The sequence below is a fragment of the Haliotis cracherodii genome, unplaced genomic scaffold (genome assembly GCF_022045235.1).
Source record: "Haliotis cracherodii isolate W230 unplaced genomic scaffold, xgHalCrac1.p SCAF_11, whole genome shotgun sequence".
Lineage (NCBI taxonomy): Eukaryota > Metazoa > Mollusca > Gastropoda > Lepetellida > Haliotidae > Haliotis > Haliotis cracherodii.
Window position 1 is genome coordinate 47474929 of NW_027266266.1, and position 14564 is coordinate 47489492.

General features: G+C 39.4%; 1 protein-coding gene across 2 annotated transcripts in view; it reads left to right on the plus strand.

Annotated features, from left to right (window-relative positions):
- LOC139456566 (putative transporter SVOPL) overlaps positions 1–14564 on the plus strand; it is a 71424-nt gene that overhangs the window by 39740 nt on the left and 17120 nt on the right. The window lies entirely within an intron of this gene.

The window sequence follows — 14564 nt, forward strand, 5'->3', positions numbered from 1 at the left end:
GGTCTAAATTTCTGACGAAACAGGTTTTATTGGGCGTAAATGGCAAAATAGCAATCAAAATGATATGAATGGATCAATGAAAATCAGCGATAACACCAGTTGCTTGCAAAAATAGGTAAACCTACCGTTAACATCTGCCCGTATTACCACAAAAAATAATGCATGCAATAGTTCTTTAACTGAGATACAAACAATACATGATTTACTAACACTGCTCACATGGCAAGTTTTTAAAAAACCCAAAACAAACCAAAAAATTTCCTAACCTGATCAGTTCACAAACCAAGAAATATATATTCCAGTAAGATCATGATTTGCGTAAGGGACTAGTCATTTTTTATTATGGGGTGGGAGTATTGATGGAGTGGGATGGGATGGGAGTATGGGTGGGGTGGGGTGGGTTATGGGAAAGAGAGATTAAGGAGGTCATGCAAAATGACACAATAAAGGGGTTGTGAAATTTATCACGACTACATGGATGGGGAATGAAAAAATGACATTCTTCTAATTGTTATAAATTCGAACGTCCTTTAGGGACTAGTCGGTCACTACAGGGGGGTGTCATGAAAAAATGTTACAGATTATGGGAGTCAGCAAAATATGATACAGCCCCCCCCCCCCCCTCCAATAATATACGCCCAGTCCCTTCGCCAGTTTTAAGGCAAAGTTGTAAAACCAGAAACAGTGATGGTATAGTGGTAATGATAGTTTTAGTTGAAGGTGAAGGGAGCTTTATTTAATTGGATGTATTTAATGTGTCTGATGGATCTGAATCGGTGCCTGATTAACTTGTGTAGATTTGCTGGTGCACCACTGCATATGGACCAGTGTTAAGTGAGCAATTACCGGGAAATGAAGACTTTGTGAAAATGTCACCAACAGCCTTGTTGAATGTCAGTCTTGTCGCCATGTTGGTTGAGGCAATGTGGACGGTGTCAGCACCAGCCTCACTGATCTAATTATTGCTTGTACTTAACATTCCTGCATTATTGCTGCAACTTTTGTCGACTCGGGATCGGATTGCGTCGAGTAGGTACTTGATTGTTGCTGTAATGTTTACAGACACTGGCTTGGATGGCTTGAAGTAAGTATTGCATGTCCATGATGAAGATGTTATATGAAGTCATATATATGGAGAATCTCACCCGTGTGTCTTTTGATATCAAATATATCAACAAGTGTTGATATGTTTGATATCTAAAGACACAAGGGTGAGATTTTATTTATCATCCAATATCATTCTTCCAACTTTTCACTACTTTTGTAGTGTTCTGTAACTTTTCTTGAGTAGTATATACTCAATTGAAGTTTTGTCATACTTTTCTTGAAACTTTACAATAGTTTTTAGTGGAGTAGTCTTAATGTAGATCCCAGTTGCTGTGTTACTGGCTTATGACAATGTTTTCATTGTGGAAAATAAGCAGGAAGCAGCTTATTAATATTTTCCTGATTTTGAGTTTTCACCCTTTTGATATATATTTGCCATGACTGTAAAAAACTCAATTCTGATTGGTCAGTTAGATGTTTCAAATCAGAATAACCACCACTTATTGAAACAGCATATCTGACAGCCATGATTATATCATATGTAATTGTAGGTTACAAAATGCCCCGTTGTGTTTCCTATCCTAAAGTATGTGTGGAAGAAAATTGTCTTTGGGTGTGTATTGAATTATTGGGGACAACAGAGAGTTTGAAATTTGGCATCTCTCTCTCCCACAACTGTGACGTCGTGTCTTTTGTAAAATAGTGATGCACACTGAAATAGGTTCTTTATGTTCGACGCTGATGTTATATCCTTTGTAACACAGTGAGAGGTGTGTGTCATAATAGTGATGTGCGATGTGGAAGATCAGGGGTAGAATAGGTCTTCAGCAACCTAAGCTTGCCATAAAAGGCGACTGACTATGATTGTTGTAAGACGGACTAACAGGATCGGGTGGTCAGGCTCGCTGACTTGGTTGATGTATGTCATCGTATCCCAATTGCATGGATCGATGTGTCAATCATTAGATTGTCTGGTCCAGACTTGATTATCTACAGACCGCCCTCATATAGCTGAAATATTGCTGAGTGTGGCGTTAAACAACAAACAAAACAAACAAACAAACTAAACCTAACAAGGCTCACTTCAACTTCCTTTAGTGTCTTTACTTACAAAATTGCTATTCTACACACTTCCAATGCCTCACATATGGGAGTAAAGTATAATGGTGTTAAAAGCAATCTTAAGGTATGGGGGGCCCAGTCGTCTAAGGCGCCGTGATTTGCTGTGCAGAGTTGCGTCCCTTGGCACGCCCAAAACCTTTGATTGTGGGTTCAAATCCCGGTTTGCCCCGATTATGTTTCTAGGTTTGTCAGCACCATACCCGTGCTCGTGGGTTTCACCGAAGTGGTAAACTTTCGAGACCTGCATCAATTCGGGCTTTCCTCCCAAATTTAGCTGACACACTGCGATATAACTGGAATACTGTTAAAAGCAGCGTTAAACCTAACTCACTCACTCACTTAAAGTATGAATGAAATACTTAGTTTGGAGACTATTATCAGAAATTCCTTAATTCAGATCAACATGTTTACTTCCCAATTAACGCTTGTCGAATTCAATCGTTAGTTTAAGCCCATTAAAGCTGGCATAACAATTTAGAGTGTCAGATGTTGTATCAAAAATCATTTTACAGCCATTTAGTAAAATTATAGTATTATTTAACTATTTCATTTTCTCTAAGCATTTACAAGAATTCTGCACAGATTAGAAATAAATAAGGTGAGAGGGTGTCACCTTGTCTGCAACCTCTTGGTATGTTAATATACGTTTAAGCCAGAGGACAACCAGTCCTGATTATTTGACGAAACAGACCACAGTGGATATAAAAGGCAAAAAATGTGAATAGACCACTGAAAATGGGAAGCATGTCCCGCTCCACTGGTAGCCGTCCTGTCACGCATACAATTTGCATAAACATGTAATCGTTTGTTTGTTGCCTGACATGGCACAGGAGTACTTCTGCCTCGCGGCAGTGGCTTGTATGCAAACCAGACAATCAAGTGATGGACCAGACAATTCAGTGTCACGGTAGTGCATATATTGATTTTGTTGAAACTTAAAATGATATGTTAATTTTGAATAATGTCTGCTGTGTACAAGTGCAGAGATTTAAATTTAAACATTGTTGGAAGTCCATTTACAAGGATGCTGTACTCGATATCATTATAAAGTTTGTTTCTCCATTGCCTAACTGAAGTGGCAGTTAAGGAGACTGTGTCAAGGGTATCTGTTCTTCTATAAAATAACTATATGAAAAATTATTAAGCATTTCTTAAGCGCTGGTATCCAGTTAAGAAAACTGCTCAAGAGCGCTATCAGGAAACCCTAACACAGATGGGGTTCTACTGGAAGTAAGTGATCCTGAAGAAGTAGGTCTTCAGTCTGCTCTGGAAGCTGCCCAGGTCTTGGGAACTTCTGATGTAGAGTGGTGGGCTGTTCCACAACACTGGAGCTGCTCGTGCAAAGCAGTGATCACCAAATCTGGGTGTTCATGACGTGAGTATGCACAGTAATTGCATCTAGGTTCATACTCACAAATCATGTTCTATATATATATGCTGGTGCAAGACCTTGTCTTGCTTTGAAGATCAATGTTTCAGCACATTTGGTATGACAATTACTAAGCACAGCCATGGAATGAAATGGTAATTAATGATAAATAGTTACACTCATTGGAAAATGATCAACATTATGTATGAAAGTGATTGCCTGACTGGGTGTTGATCAGCTCCCCAGTTGTTTGTTTGTTTGTTGTTTAACGCCGCACTCAGCAATATTACAGCAATATGACGGCGGTCTGTAAATAATCGAGTCTGGACCAGACAATCCAGTGATTGATGTCATAAGCATCGAACCATGCATTTGGGATTAGATGACATGCATCAACCAAGTCAGCGAGTCTGACTTCCCGATCCCGTTAGTCGCCTCTTACGACAAGCATAGTCGCTTTTTACGGCAAGCATGGACTACTGAAGACCTGTTCTACCCGGATCTTTATGGGTCTTCCCAGTTGTAGCCAGTCCATGGGACCATGTCGTTAAAATGAAGGCATTCGGAGAACCAACTGTGTGGAGAAATCTGTCACTGTCACCAACAATCTGGTGTCCTTCCTCGTATTCTGTCCTCCTGGTATCCTGCCATTTGTTTCACACTGTAACAAAACAGGCCAGGGATGATTGCTCCTCCGATTGTGGCAGGTGAAAGAGCCGAGAGTCTTTGTAGAGAGAAGTGTCGATGTGGAAACTATCTTATTATATACAGAAAGAGGTGAAGTGAAAGGATGTTTAACAACACTCAAGTATAGCTCCATTCATGAATATTAGTGTGTGTCTCTGTGGTGTGTGTGTGTGTGTCTGTCTGTGTGTGTGTGCGTGTGTGTCTGTCTGTGTGTGTGTGTGTGTGTGTGTGTGTGTGTGTGTGTGTCTGTCTGTCTGTCTGTCTGCCCAGTGCTAGCCCACTGAGATACCATGTGGCAGTTTACTATGGGTTTCACCCACAGACACAATTTTCTGACTCTAAGCTGACCAGTTCTTTTTTCATCCCCTTAATTCAAAGCACCAGGCAAGGTAACAACCAGTGTCATTTTTTAACGTTGTTTGGTTTGATGTGTTGCCGGGATGGAACCTCTGACCTGCCACTCACTGGGCAGCCTCCACCTCCGTCCACTACATTGACCTTCACTTTGTGTGAGTTCATTGGAGTATGATCCTTAATAGAGTGAGGGCCAAACTGTATGAACGTTGGAGCTTGAGACGACGTTCATACAATGTTTTGCCCTCACTCTATGAAGGTTCATACTCCAATGAACTCACACAAAGTGAAAGTCAATTCTTATATTTTTTTTATCACAATTTCGTACCTAAAAGGATGTAGGCCAAGATCTAAACACAATTATATTTCGTACGTACGTGTGACTTCATGTTTACACTGACAGCCATACAACAACCAGCTATATCGCGGATTAAAATAGTTCCTCAAAAAGAGAGGTATGGATGCACAACTTGCTCTTCAGAAAAATCTTATGCAGCACATGTGTTCAAATCATCTCATTAGATGAGAAAGGTCTGTAAAGAACTACCTCAGTAAGTCAGTCATGATGACAGCGACAAGTACAAGACGTTAAAATGGCCGACACGATAAACGTGACGTGAGAGACCTCCAAAGTTGTTAATGAACCTGTGGCGGTTACATGTGTTAGTCATCATTGATCAAATGGCCGATCATTGAAAGATGAATTAAGATGCGTCAAACAGACACAAAGGCAAATTCCTAGATTGCTGGAGACGGTCAATGTCAGCCTAGGCACGGATCGAGGCGACACTACGATAGTTTAGATGTGCATTTCTTCGGTTGTTCATTATGGGCCGTAGCGAGGATATTCGTGAACTATCATGCAGTCACGCTCTCTGACATTTCTGAAAGTATACTGAAACGCTGAGACCAAGAATAAAGATTCTAAATGATCAGAAAGAACGCTTATGTATGTTTACGTGCGAGGGAATTCCCAGGGGTTTCCCCAGGAATGTGGAAGTAGTCTGTCAGTGTTTACATCAATTCAAGAACACGGTCTCGTCAAAAACGTATGAACGTCAAATTGTGTCGTTCATACACTTATGAACATCAATTTCTCGGTCATGTGACCAAACCTCTTGTCCAATGGAAAAGCCGTATATCGTGTAAACTTCAAAATAAAAATTTTTCAACAGTGTACATGTAAAGCCCAACATGGTGGATGAAGCAGGTATTAATCTACCTGCCCGAATTTTTTTTTTACAGACATTATCGTCATTCCACCTTCACTATCATTTCATCATTTCCCTTATTTTTTGTCGGTAGTATATATTCCAAATCTTTTATGTCTATATTTCCAAAGCATGACTCCAAAAGATTTGATATCACGTGACTAACCACGGGTCAGGGTAGTCATCTGGGTACCCGGGTCCTACTCAGTACCCACCCAACCCGAATACCCGAGTTACCCATCCCAGCCCTAATATTTTTGCTTTAACCCTGAACTGTCCATGAAAATCACTTTGTATATGTTTTCGCTACCTCTAGTAGAGGTATTTATATTGCTTGACATGGCGTACATGTTGATTGTTTCTGAATGAAAGTATTTGCCAGACAAATTACCACCCCATCTCCTACTCCCTTAGAGTCCAGGAAAACTGATGACATTTGTTTTATACTGTCACATTTTAAACCACACAAAAATGTTGTATAAAACATATTGTTTTAATTTCTGATAATATACTGTTTAAAATACATTATTCTGTTGAAGAATGAATAAAATATATACTCTAGATCAAGTCAGTATCTGTTATTCCGCTATGTTAATTTCAACAAAATTTGTTTTATTTTTTATAAATTAGACATGCATTATGTATTTAAGAAGAAAGCTTGTTTTGGTTAGTAGGTACATCAGTAATGCAATCATAATATTGTATATTGTATATACAATTAAGTAAAACCTAACTTCGCTCTTACATTGAAAAATAGATCAGTATATCACATGCCTTGTCAAAAATTTACTACTCTGAATTTGTTAAGGACATCCTTTGCCAAGGATGACTTCTGGTCCTTAGCAAATGTTGAGTAGTATTTTATATATATATATATATATCAGCAAATAGACAGCAACCCGTGACAGCGTAAAGTACAAGTCAAACGCCACATGTGTTGATTTTGAAGGGACCTATGTAAATACTTCAAGTTATCCGAGGTTCAACCCAACCGAAAATGATGAATGAAGAAGGAATACGCAAGAAGCAACTTTTACTTTGAGACAACCGCAAGTGTTTGGTGTTCTTTTGTGTACAATAATTTTCTTTCATGGTTTATAAGCTTAAATTGGTAAAAGTATATACAATTTTACTTTATTCAACATGAAGTTCTTTGTGTGTGTCCGTTTTGCGGGAGAAACTAAGCACTTATACTGTTTCAATTGCAGACTGTTCATTTTTCAGCAACTTGTATGTTATTACTTCGGAGATTTTTTTATCTTTGAAGTTTGCTGTGGCCTAAGAATATCTGCACATTGCATTTCATCTGTTATTATTCATGATGTTAATTGTTGATTTGGTAGAAGTTTGCAGTTGTAGAATATGTGATTCTGATTGGTTAAAATGAGGTATCAATTTTCCATTTGATACCTCTAAATTAAGCCTTTTCACAACAAAAACATGCACATAAATACATTGATAACTCACATATTGATCCATAAAAAATGGCTGGTGATAACCCATCATAACTTTGTACGTTCAATATCAAAGTATAGAATGTTTTTGACATTCTAGACCTTAACCCTGCTAAAGCGCACGGATCCAAATTGAAAATTTAGAGATATCTATTTTACAGTGAGACGACCTCATATATTAAAACTCCTAAATTTTAACCATTCTGATTGTGGAGTTTTACTTTGTATACTGTAAAATGTAATAATGTCTCAACTAATGATTTCAGTTAGAGTACAATGATATTTGCTACTTTTTTTTCTTGCTGTCTGTTGGACGTTTGGCGTTTGCTTGTTAAGATGAAGGCCTGGGTTTGATTCCCCACATAATAACAATGTGTGTAACCCAATTCTGGATTCCACTGCCATGATATATTGGAGTTATGCTGAAAGTGGTGTAAACCCCACCTTCCAGAGACAAGGGAGTTAACTGACTATTAAAGTCCAGTTTCCACCCTTGCCGAACTAGGGGGCACAGGTGGCCAAGTCGTCTAAGGCGCCGCGATTCGCTGTGCAGAGTTGCGTCCCTTGGGCACGCCAGAAACCTATGATTGTGGGTTCGAATCCTGGTTCGCCCCAATTATGTTTCTAGGTTTGTCAGCACCATACCCGTGCTCGTGGGTTTCACCGAAGTGGTAAATGTCTTAGACCTGCATCACTTCGGGCTTTCCTCCCACATTAAGCTGACACACCGTAATATAACTGGAATAATGTTAAAAGCGGTGTTAAACCCAACTCACTCACTCACTCACTTGCCGAACTAGGCTGGTATTATGAAGTTAGATTTTGGCCTCACTAACAAGTCTATGTATAGTTCAATCAATGAAATCAAAATCCGGTTCGCATAACTGTCATGCAGATTTCGGTTGATTGCAGGATTTGAAAAGCATGAGCACTGCCAACTCAGAGTCAACAGATATTTTCCAAGTCTTTTCATGTTTTTAATCAAGGTGCTCAAGTGATTTGATGCACGTCGCAATGTAAGACCTGTTTTATCACAATATAAATCTTGATTATCGCCGCCATTTTGTTTTAAGCAAATGCAAGTGATACGAGAGGTGGAATCTGATTGGTCCATAGGAGAGGCATAGAAGGGACATAACTCATAATAGCCACTGGTGGCGCTACAATCAAGCCCGGGAATTCCAGCCTAGTTTGGCAAGGGTGGAAACTGGGCTTTTATGGTCAGTTAACTCTCTTGCCTCGGGAAGATGGGTGAAACCCATACTCACACTCATCCTTTCTGTAATATGCTTGTGCATTTGGCTTGGGTAGATCAAAATACGAATTGGAATAATGTTTTTCAGTTTGAATATTTTGTTCGCATAACATTAGGTAACTTGGTGAAGTGGAGATTATCATGATGGCACTTTGATGGAATGAGATTTGTTCACGGTGTTACAATTATCATATTATTAAATTATTTTGAACTTCTTTTTCCAAGATGTGAACTTGGTGTTATATTGTGTCTTTGGGTGGATCTGGGGCACAAGGTCTGAGAGTTGACTAAAATGTCAATATTAGGCCACAACTAATTTTGGTTTCTTCAAAATGTGAAATAGGAGCCTTCCAAACATTTTGTTATTTTTTGTCGTACAAACTGCCCAAGACATAGGTGTAAATTAACAGTCGATGGATGTGACGTGACATTAATGTTTAGTACAGATATTTATCTGACATATTTCATCATACAGAGAGGGCGGTTTTCGTAGCCTTGTGGTTAAAGCATTGGCTCTTCACACCGAAGACATGGGTACAATGTGTGATGCCCATTTCTAGTCGTGATATTGCTGAAATATTGATAAAAGAGGCATAAAACTTCACTCACTCACTCACTCATCATACAGAGTAAGTGAGTGAGTTGGATTTTAACGCCCCTTTGAACAGTATTCCAGTTATATCACTGCGAGTCAGCTTGATGTGGGAGGAAAGACTGAAGTGATGCAGGTCTCAGATGTTAACTTGAGCATTGGTTACAAACAAACATGATTGGGGCAAACTGGGGGTTCGAAGCCAGGATCATAGGTGGTGCTGCAATTTGTAAAACATTTCGAGTTTAATCAGCTTGTTCTGCCGTGAATATGATAACTGCATTCCGAGGTGCACAATGTATTACGTCATTCCTCGTGCACTCACCGTCTGATGTGGACATAGAAATCCGCCCCCGTCTCGTTATGCAAAGAACCAAAGGAACATGCATGTGTAATATACGAGTTTACAAATTACTTTCATGTCTCATGTTGAGTCAGAAGCAGGTGCTTGCACAAGTGATTATTGTGTTAGGAAGGCGAGGTTTATTGCCTCTGTCCATTGAATGCATCAATTGTCCTTCTAAATGTATTATTATGATGTTGGAATAAGTGCATAGACAATCAATATACTTGTCCTTGAGATATCAATACTCCCATAACATCCTGGCTTCATATGAAACTGCATTGTCCAACTGCATCATTCTACATGGCCATAGTGTTTTCTACAGTCTAATTACCATGACCCCAGAGATGAAAGTGAAATGGGTTTAACATGTTTAATGTTGCGTTTAAAATTATTGCATTTATATAGCGACATGCATGTGTGTGTGGTTGCTGGTAGGAGTTTGGACTTACGTTGGTTTTATAGTTTTAATGTGGTTACTAGGGCTGGGACGAGTCCAAATTTACTACCCGGGTACCCACCCCCCTATTACCTGACCCTACCCGGGTACCCACTGTAGGTATCAAGAGATGTCTCAAAATGTCCGATTGGGAACATTTTAAGCATAGCCCTGGTGAAACGTATTTAGATACATGTATTAAACAATCTGGTTATTCATACACTGAAGTTGATTTAAGTTTTATTCAACCATATGAAAAATCAGATAGAATGGGGGCATAGTCAGAAAAGAAATGCGAACAGTAATGACTTGAAGTGTAACTATAGAGTTCTAGATAATTATTGTCATTAAACAATATATCACGTGACTAACAACAGGTCTGGGTAGTCCTGTGGGTACCCGGGTCCTACTCAGTACCCACCCGACCTGGTACCCGAGTTACCCGTCCCAGCCCTAGTGGTTACCCCACTCAGTGAGTGAGTGAGTGAGTGAGCATGATTTTACGCCGCTTTTGGCAATATTCCAGCAATATCACGGCAGGGGACACCAGAAGTGGGCTTCACACATTGTACCCATGTCGGGAATCGAACCCGGGTCTTCGGCGTGATGAGCGAACGCTTTAACCACTAGGCTACCCGACCGCCCCTTACCCCACTCAGACACAGTATACTGACTCCTAGCTGTCCAGTCCTTGTATTAGCCCCTTAGTGCTGAGTGCCAGGGATACCATCTTTTAAAGTCTTTTTGTATGACGTGACCGGGGTTTTAACTAGACCTCTCCTTTGATAATCCAGTGTATTATGTACACATTATATCCCCATTCTATTGTGATAAATATCCAGGACCCATTCCCCATAATATTTTAATATTTTCATTCAGATTCGAATTACACAATTCCAATAGTCATCCAATTGAACATTGTTGAATTTCCATCTTCCTGAAGCAAGGGAGTTAACTGACAAAACATATCTACAATGTAGATATCGCTTGATCTAACGCAAGTGATATCTCCTGTGGGAGCCAGTTTTTGATGATAAAAGATTTTTCATGTTTAATTTTACATAATTCTGTTGTTTGCATAGAATAAAGTGTTAATATACAATATTGAATTTGAAAAAAAAAGAAATGATAAAACTCCCAATTTTAACAAAGTAACAATTGTTTCTCAATTTGGTTCTCTAGGTGTGGTACCTCCACATAACAAACACTGTCAGTCTTTAGAACTGTGTATATTGTTCATAAGGTTGGCGTGCACATTTGCTGATCACCGGAATGATCGCCATGCTGTTACAAGAGGGAGCATACATTGTATGAGAATGTTCGATGTACATTAGGGAGTGGAATCTATTACACAAGGGCACTCAGTTTTGAATCCTAGACAACTCCCATCTTATACTTCTATAGTTCCTGACTGTGAACTATTCTGGTCCATGTGTAGTAGACCCGTGAAGATTCCGGGGTAGAATATGTCTTCAGCAACCCATGCTTGCCGTAAAAGGCGACTATGCTTGTCGTAAAAGGCGACTAACGGGGTGGTCAGGCTCACTGACATGGTTGATACATGGCATCGATCCCAATTGCATGGATCGATGTTCATGATATTAATCCCTGGATTGTCTGGTCCATACTCGATTATTTACAGCCCGCCGTCATATAACTGGAATATTGCTGAGTATGGCGTTAAACAATAAACAAACAACCAACCAACCGTCTGTATTACATGTATTGTAGGCTATATGTCAACGCATAATTATATGACATGGATATGTACAGGAGTTGTGATGAGTGCAAGTTTTGTAAAAGATGGGTTCATAGCTAAACAAAGTGGAGCAGTGTCAATTAAACTAGAATTAATTGTGTGTCTAACTCAGGGGTCCGGAAAATTTAAAATCCCAATCGGACATTTGCATTTAGGCCACGCCCCCTTCAAATAGCGTATTTTAGTACAACTTTTCACACACATTACAAGTTGTTACGTATTCATAATATGATGAATTATGAATTGTTTCAATTTGAATTGTTAATTCACCGGACAATTAATAACAAATAAGATCATTTTAGATATACATGGAAAACATACCTGTGTTTCTGTTATAATAACGATCTGTTAACGTAGTGAATGGTCTAATTAATTTTCATGAGTTATAGTCATGAGTCTGCTCAAGTGTACGCGTTGTAACATTTGGATCGAGACTATTATCCCATATTTGGTTATCACGTTTAAACCGGACATTTGAGATTCCCAATCGGACATGTCCGGCGCATATGACGGTTTCCGGACCCCTGGTCTAACTGCCTGGAATAGAATGTCATAGTCTCTGTAGTTTGGCTGCAGACATGTTGATGTGCTTCAGGGTAACTCTAGAACACAATGCCTGCAACTTTTGTACTGGAGAAATCTCTTGAATCTGATTCTGTAATGAGAATCAACGAGCCTGTATGGCGAGTTGATCCAATCCCGGAATCTATAGATTCAAGTGATTATGGTTGATATATAATTTTTCTGAAACTTTGCATTATGACCTATAGTGGTGTCATAGCGACAGATTTACGACACCCATTGTCTGAATGAACATTTAATTCCAAAGGCTAATTTCCCTAGAGTCATGACATCTATATGCCTTGAAACACTTAATTGCTGTTATTTATAAGATGCTAATCCTAATTGTTAATCCCCATTGTATTGTACATTGACTGTCTGCCATCCTGAACGAGATGTGCAAGTATGTCACTAATGAATTACTGTTTACATTCATTTATGACTTACAGTGTCAGTTGACCTTGGCTATATAAGCAGAGCTCCAGATAAGCTTTTGGTGTTGTGGTAATTTTACCCATGCATTTTAAAATCATTGGGTATCAGTAATTCTATCTGGGTATTCAAATTTCTGTTACCCACTAGTTTTTACACTTGTGGGTATTTTAATTAAATATTTAAATACACTATTCATCTAGTCCCTACAAACTGGTGTCGTGTGGGTTCGACAGCTTTATAGGACTCAAAAATACCACGATACTTCCACAAGAAAGTGTGATGGCAAATGATCATGATGTAACTGTCATCGTGGAGTTTGGCAAGGTTGACGGAATGCCCGTTTATAATTTCAAAATACGTTGCTGATTTGCTAATCGAATCCGCAGGGTTACTTCACAATTTTTGATGATACGCACAAGTTTTATTTTTGTAGCGTATCTGTAATGTTCGTTGCATATTTGATACGCTTGGATTTTATTTTACTGCATATTTCTGCATTTCTGATGCATATTTTACGCAGCTTATCTGGAGCTCTGTATATAAGCCTTGATCCAGAGATGAAAAAGAGTGAGAGAGGGAGGGAAAAAGAGAGAGAGAGAGAGTGAGAGAGAGAGAGGGGGAGAAAGAGAGAGAAGAAAGGTCTTACCCTTAGCCTAGTTGGCGTTAGGCTGGTTGCTCTGGGGCACCTAGACAACAACCACTACCACTATGTGCTGACCTGGCACATAGTGTCTTTTGTATGTATATATCTACATGTATAAAGTAAAATTGTATATACTGCAAGCCATCGTCTCCAAGTTGTCACTTCCTACTGAGAGCCATACGCCAAACCCTTGCAAATTATTCATTAGCAGCATCATGTGTGTCTGCAACACATGTGCACCAACGCCAGTTTTACTTCTTTAGATGCTTGTTTGGAATGGCAAGTGAATTCCAGACTTTGAGGGGGCACGGGTGGCCCATTCGTCTAAGGCACCACGATTCGCTGTGCAGAGTTGTGTCCCTTGGTGACGCCAGAAACCTATGGTTGTGGGTTCGAATCCTGGTTCGCCCCGAATATGTTTCTAGGTTTGTCAACACCATACCCGTGCTCGTGGATTTCATGGAAGTGGTAAACATCTGAGACCTGCACCACTTTCGGCTTTCCTCCCACATTTAATGAAGCTCACACCCCAGGATATGACTGTAATACTGTTGAAAGCAGCGTTAAACCCAACTCACCCACCCAACTGACTCAACTGCAACAACAATAGAGCGATGTCATCATAATGCTTGACATTTCTGTGACAAGGGATCCCCTCCACAAAGTTATTTTAGCGCTAAGGTGATCGTACCTCCAATATTTTACATAGACTTACGACTGTCGTTGATCTTTGAGGAACAGGACCCTGATTATTAGTTTGCAAACTTGCAGATGTTACCGAGTATTTATTTGATTAATTTCGAACTGACTGTTTCAAATGTTAAAAAACTTTAGAGTAAGGAAATTCTTTCCATGTAAGTAAGATCTCTCAAACTATGTGTTTCATCTGAGGTCAGTCAACAAAATATTTTGGTTTTGATTATTGACTGCAGCTTCTGAAAGAGGTCAATAAATGTATTGTTGCTACCACAACATCTTCAGTTGTGAGAAAGTGAGGTAGCAAGATGGGTTGAAATGCCATTGTGAATAGTGTTTCAGTTCTTTCATACAGGATGAAACCCAAAGTGATGCATGTCTTAGACATTTGCAACTGTGGTAAACCAGTGAGCTCATCATATATGGTGCTGACGAAACAAAGATTTTAATCATTCAGGGTTAATCTGGGATATTAACACATCCTTGCTCACCTAAGGGACACAACTCTTGGGCGATATGGGCAATCCTATCTTATTCCGAGCCATAACTTATAAACTCTTCAATCTTTTTCAATGAAACTTGGTATATGGATTGCTC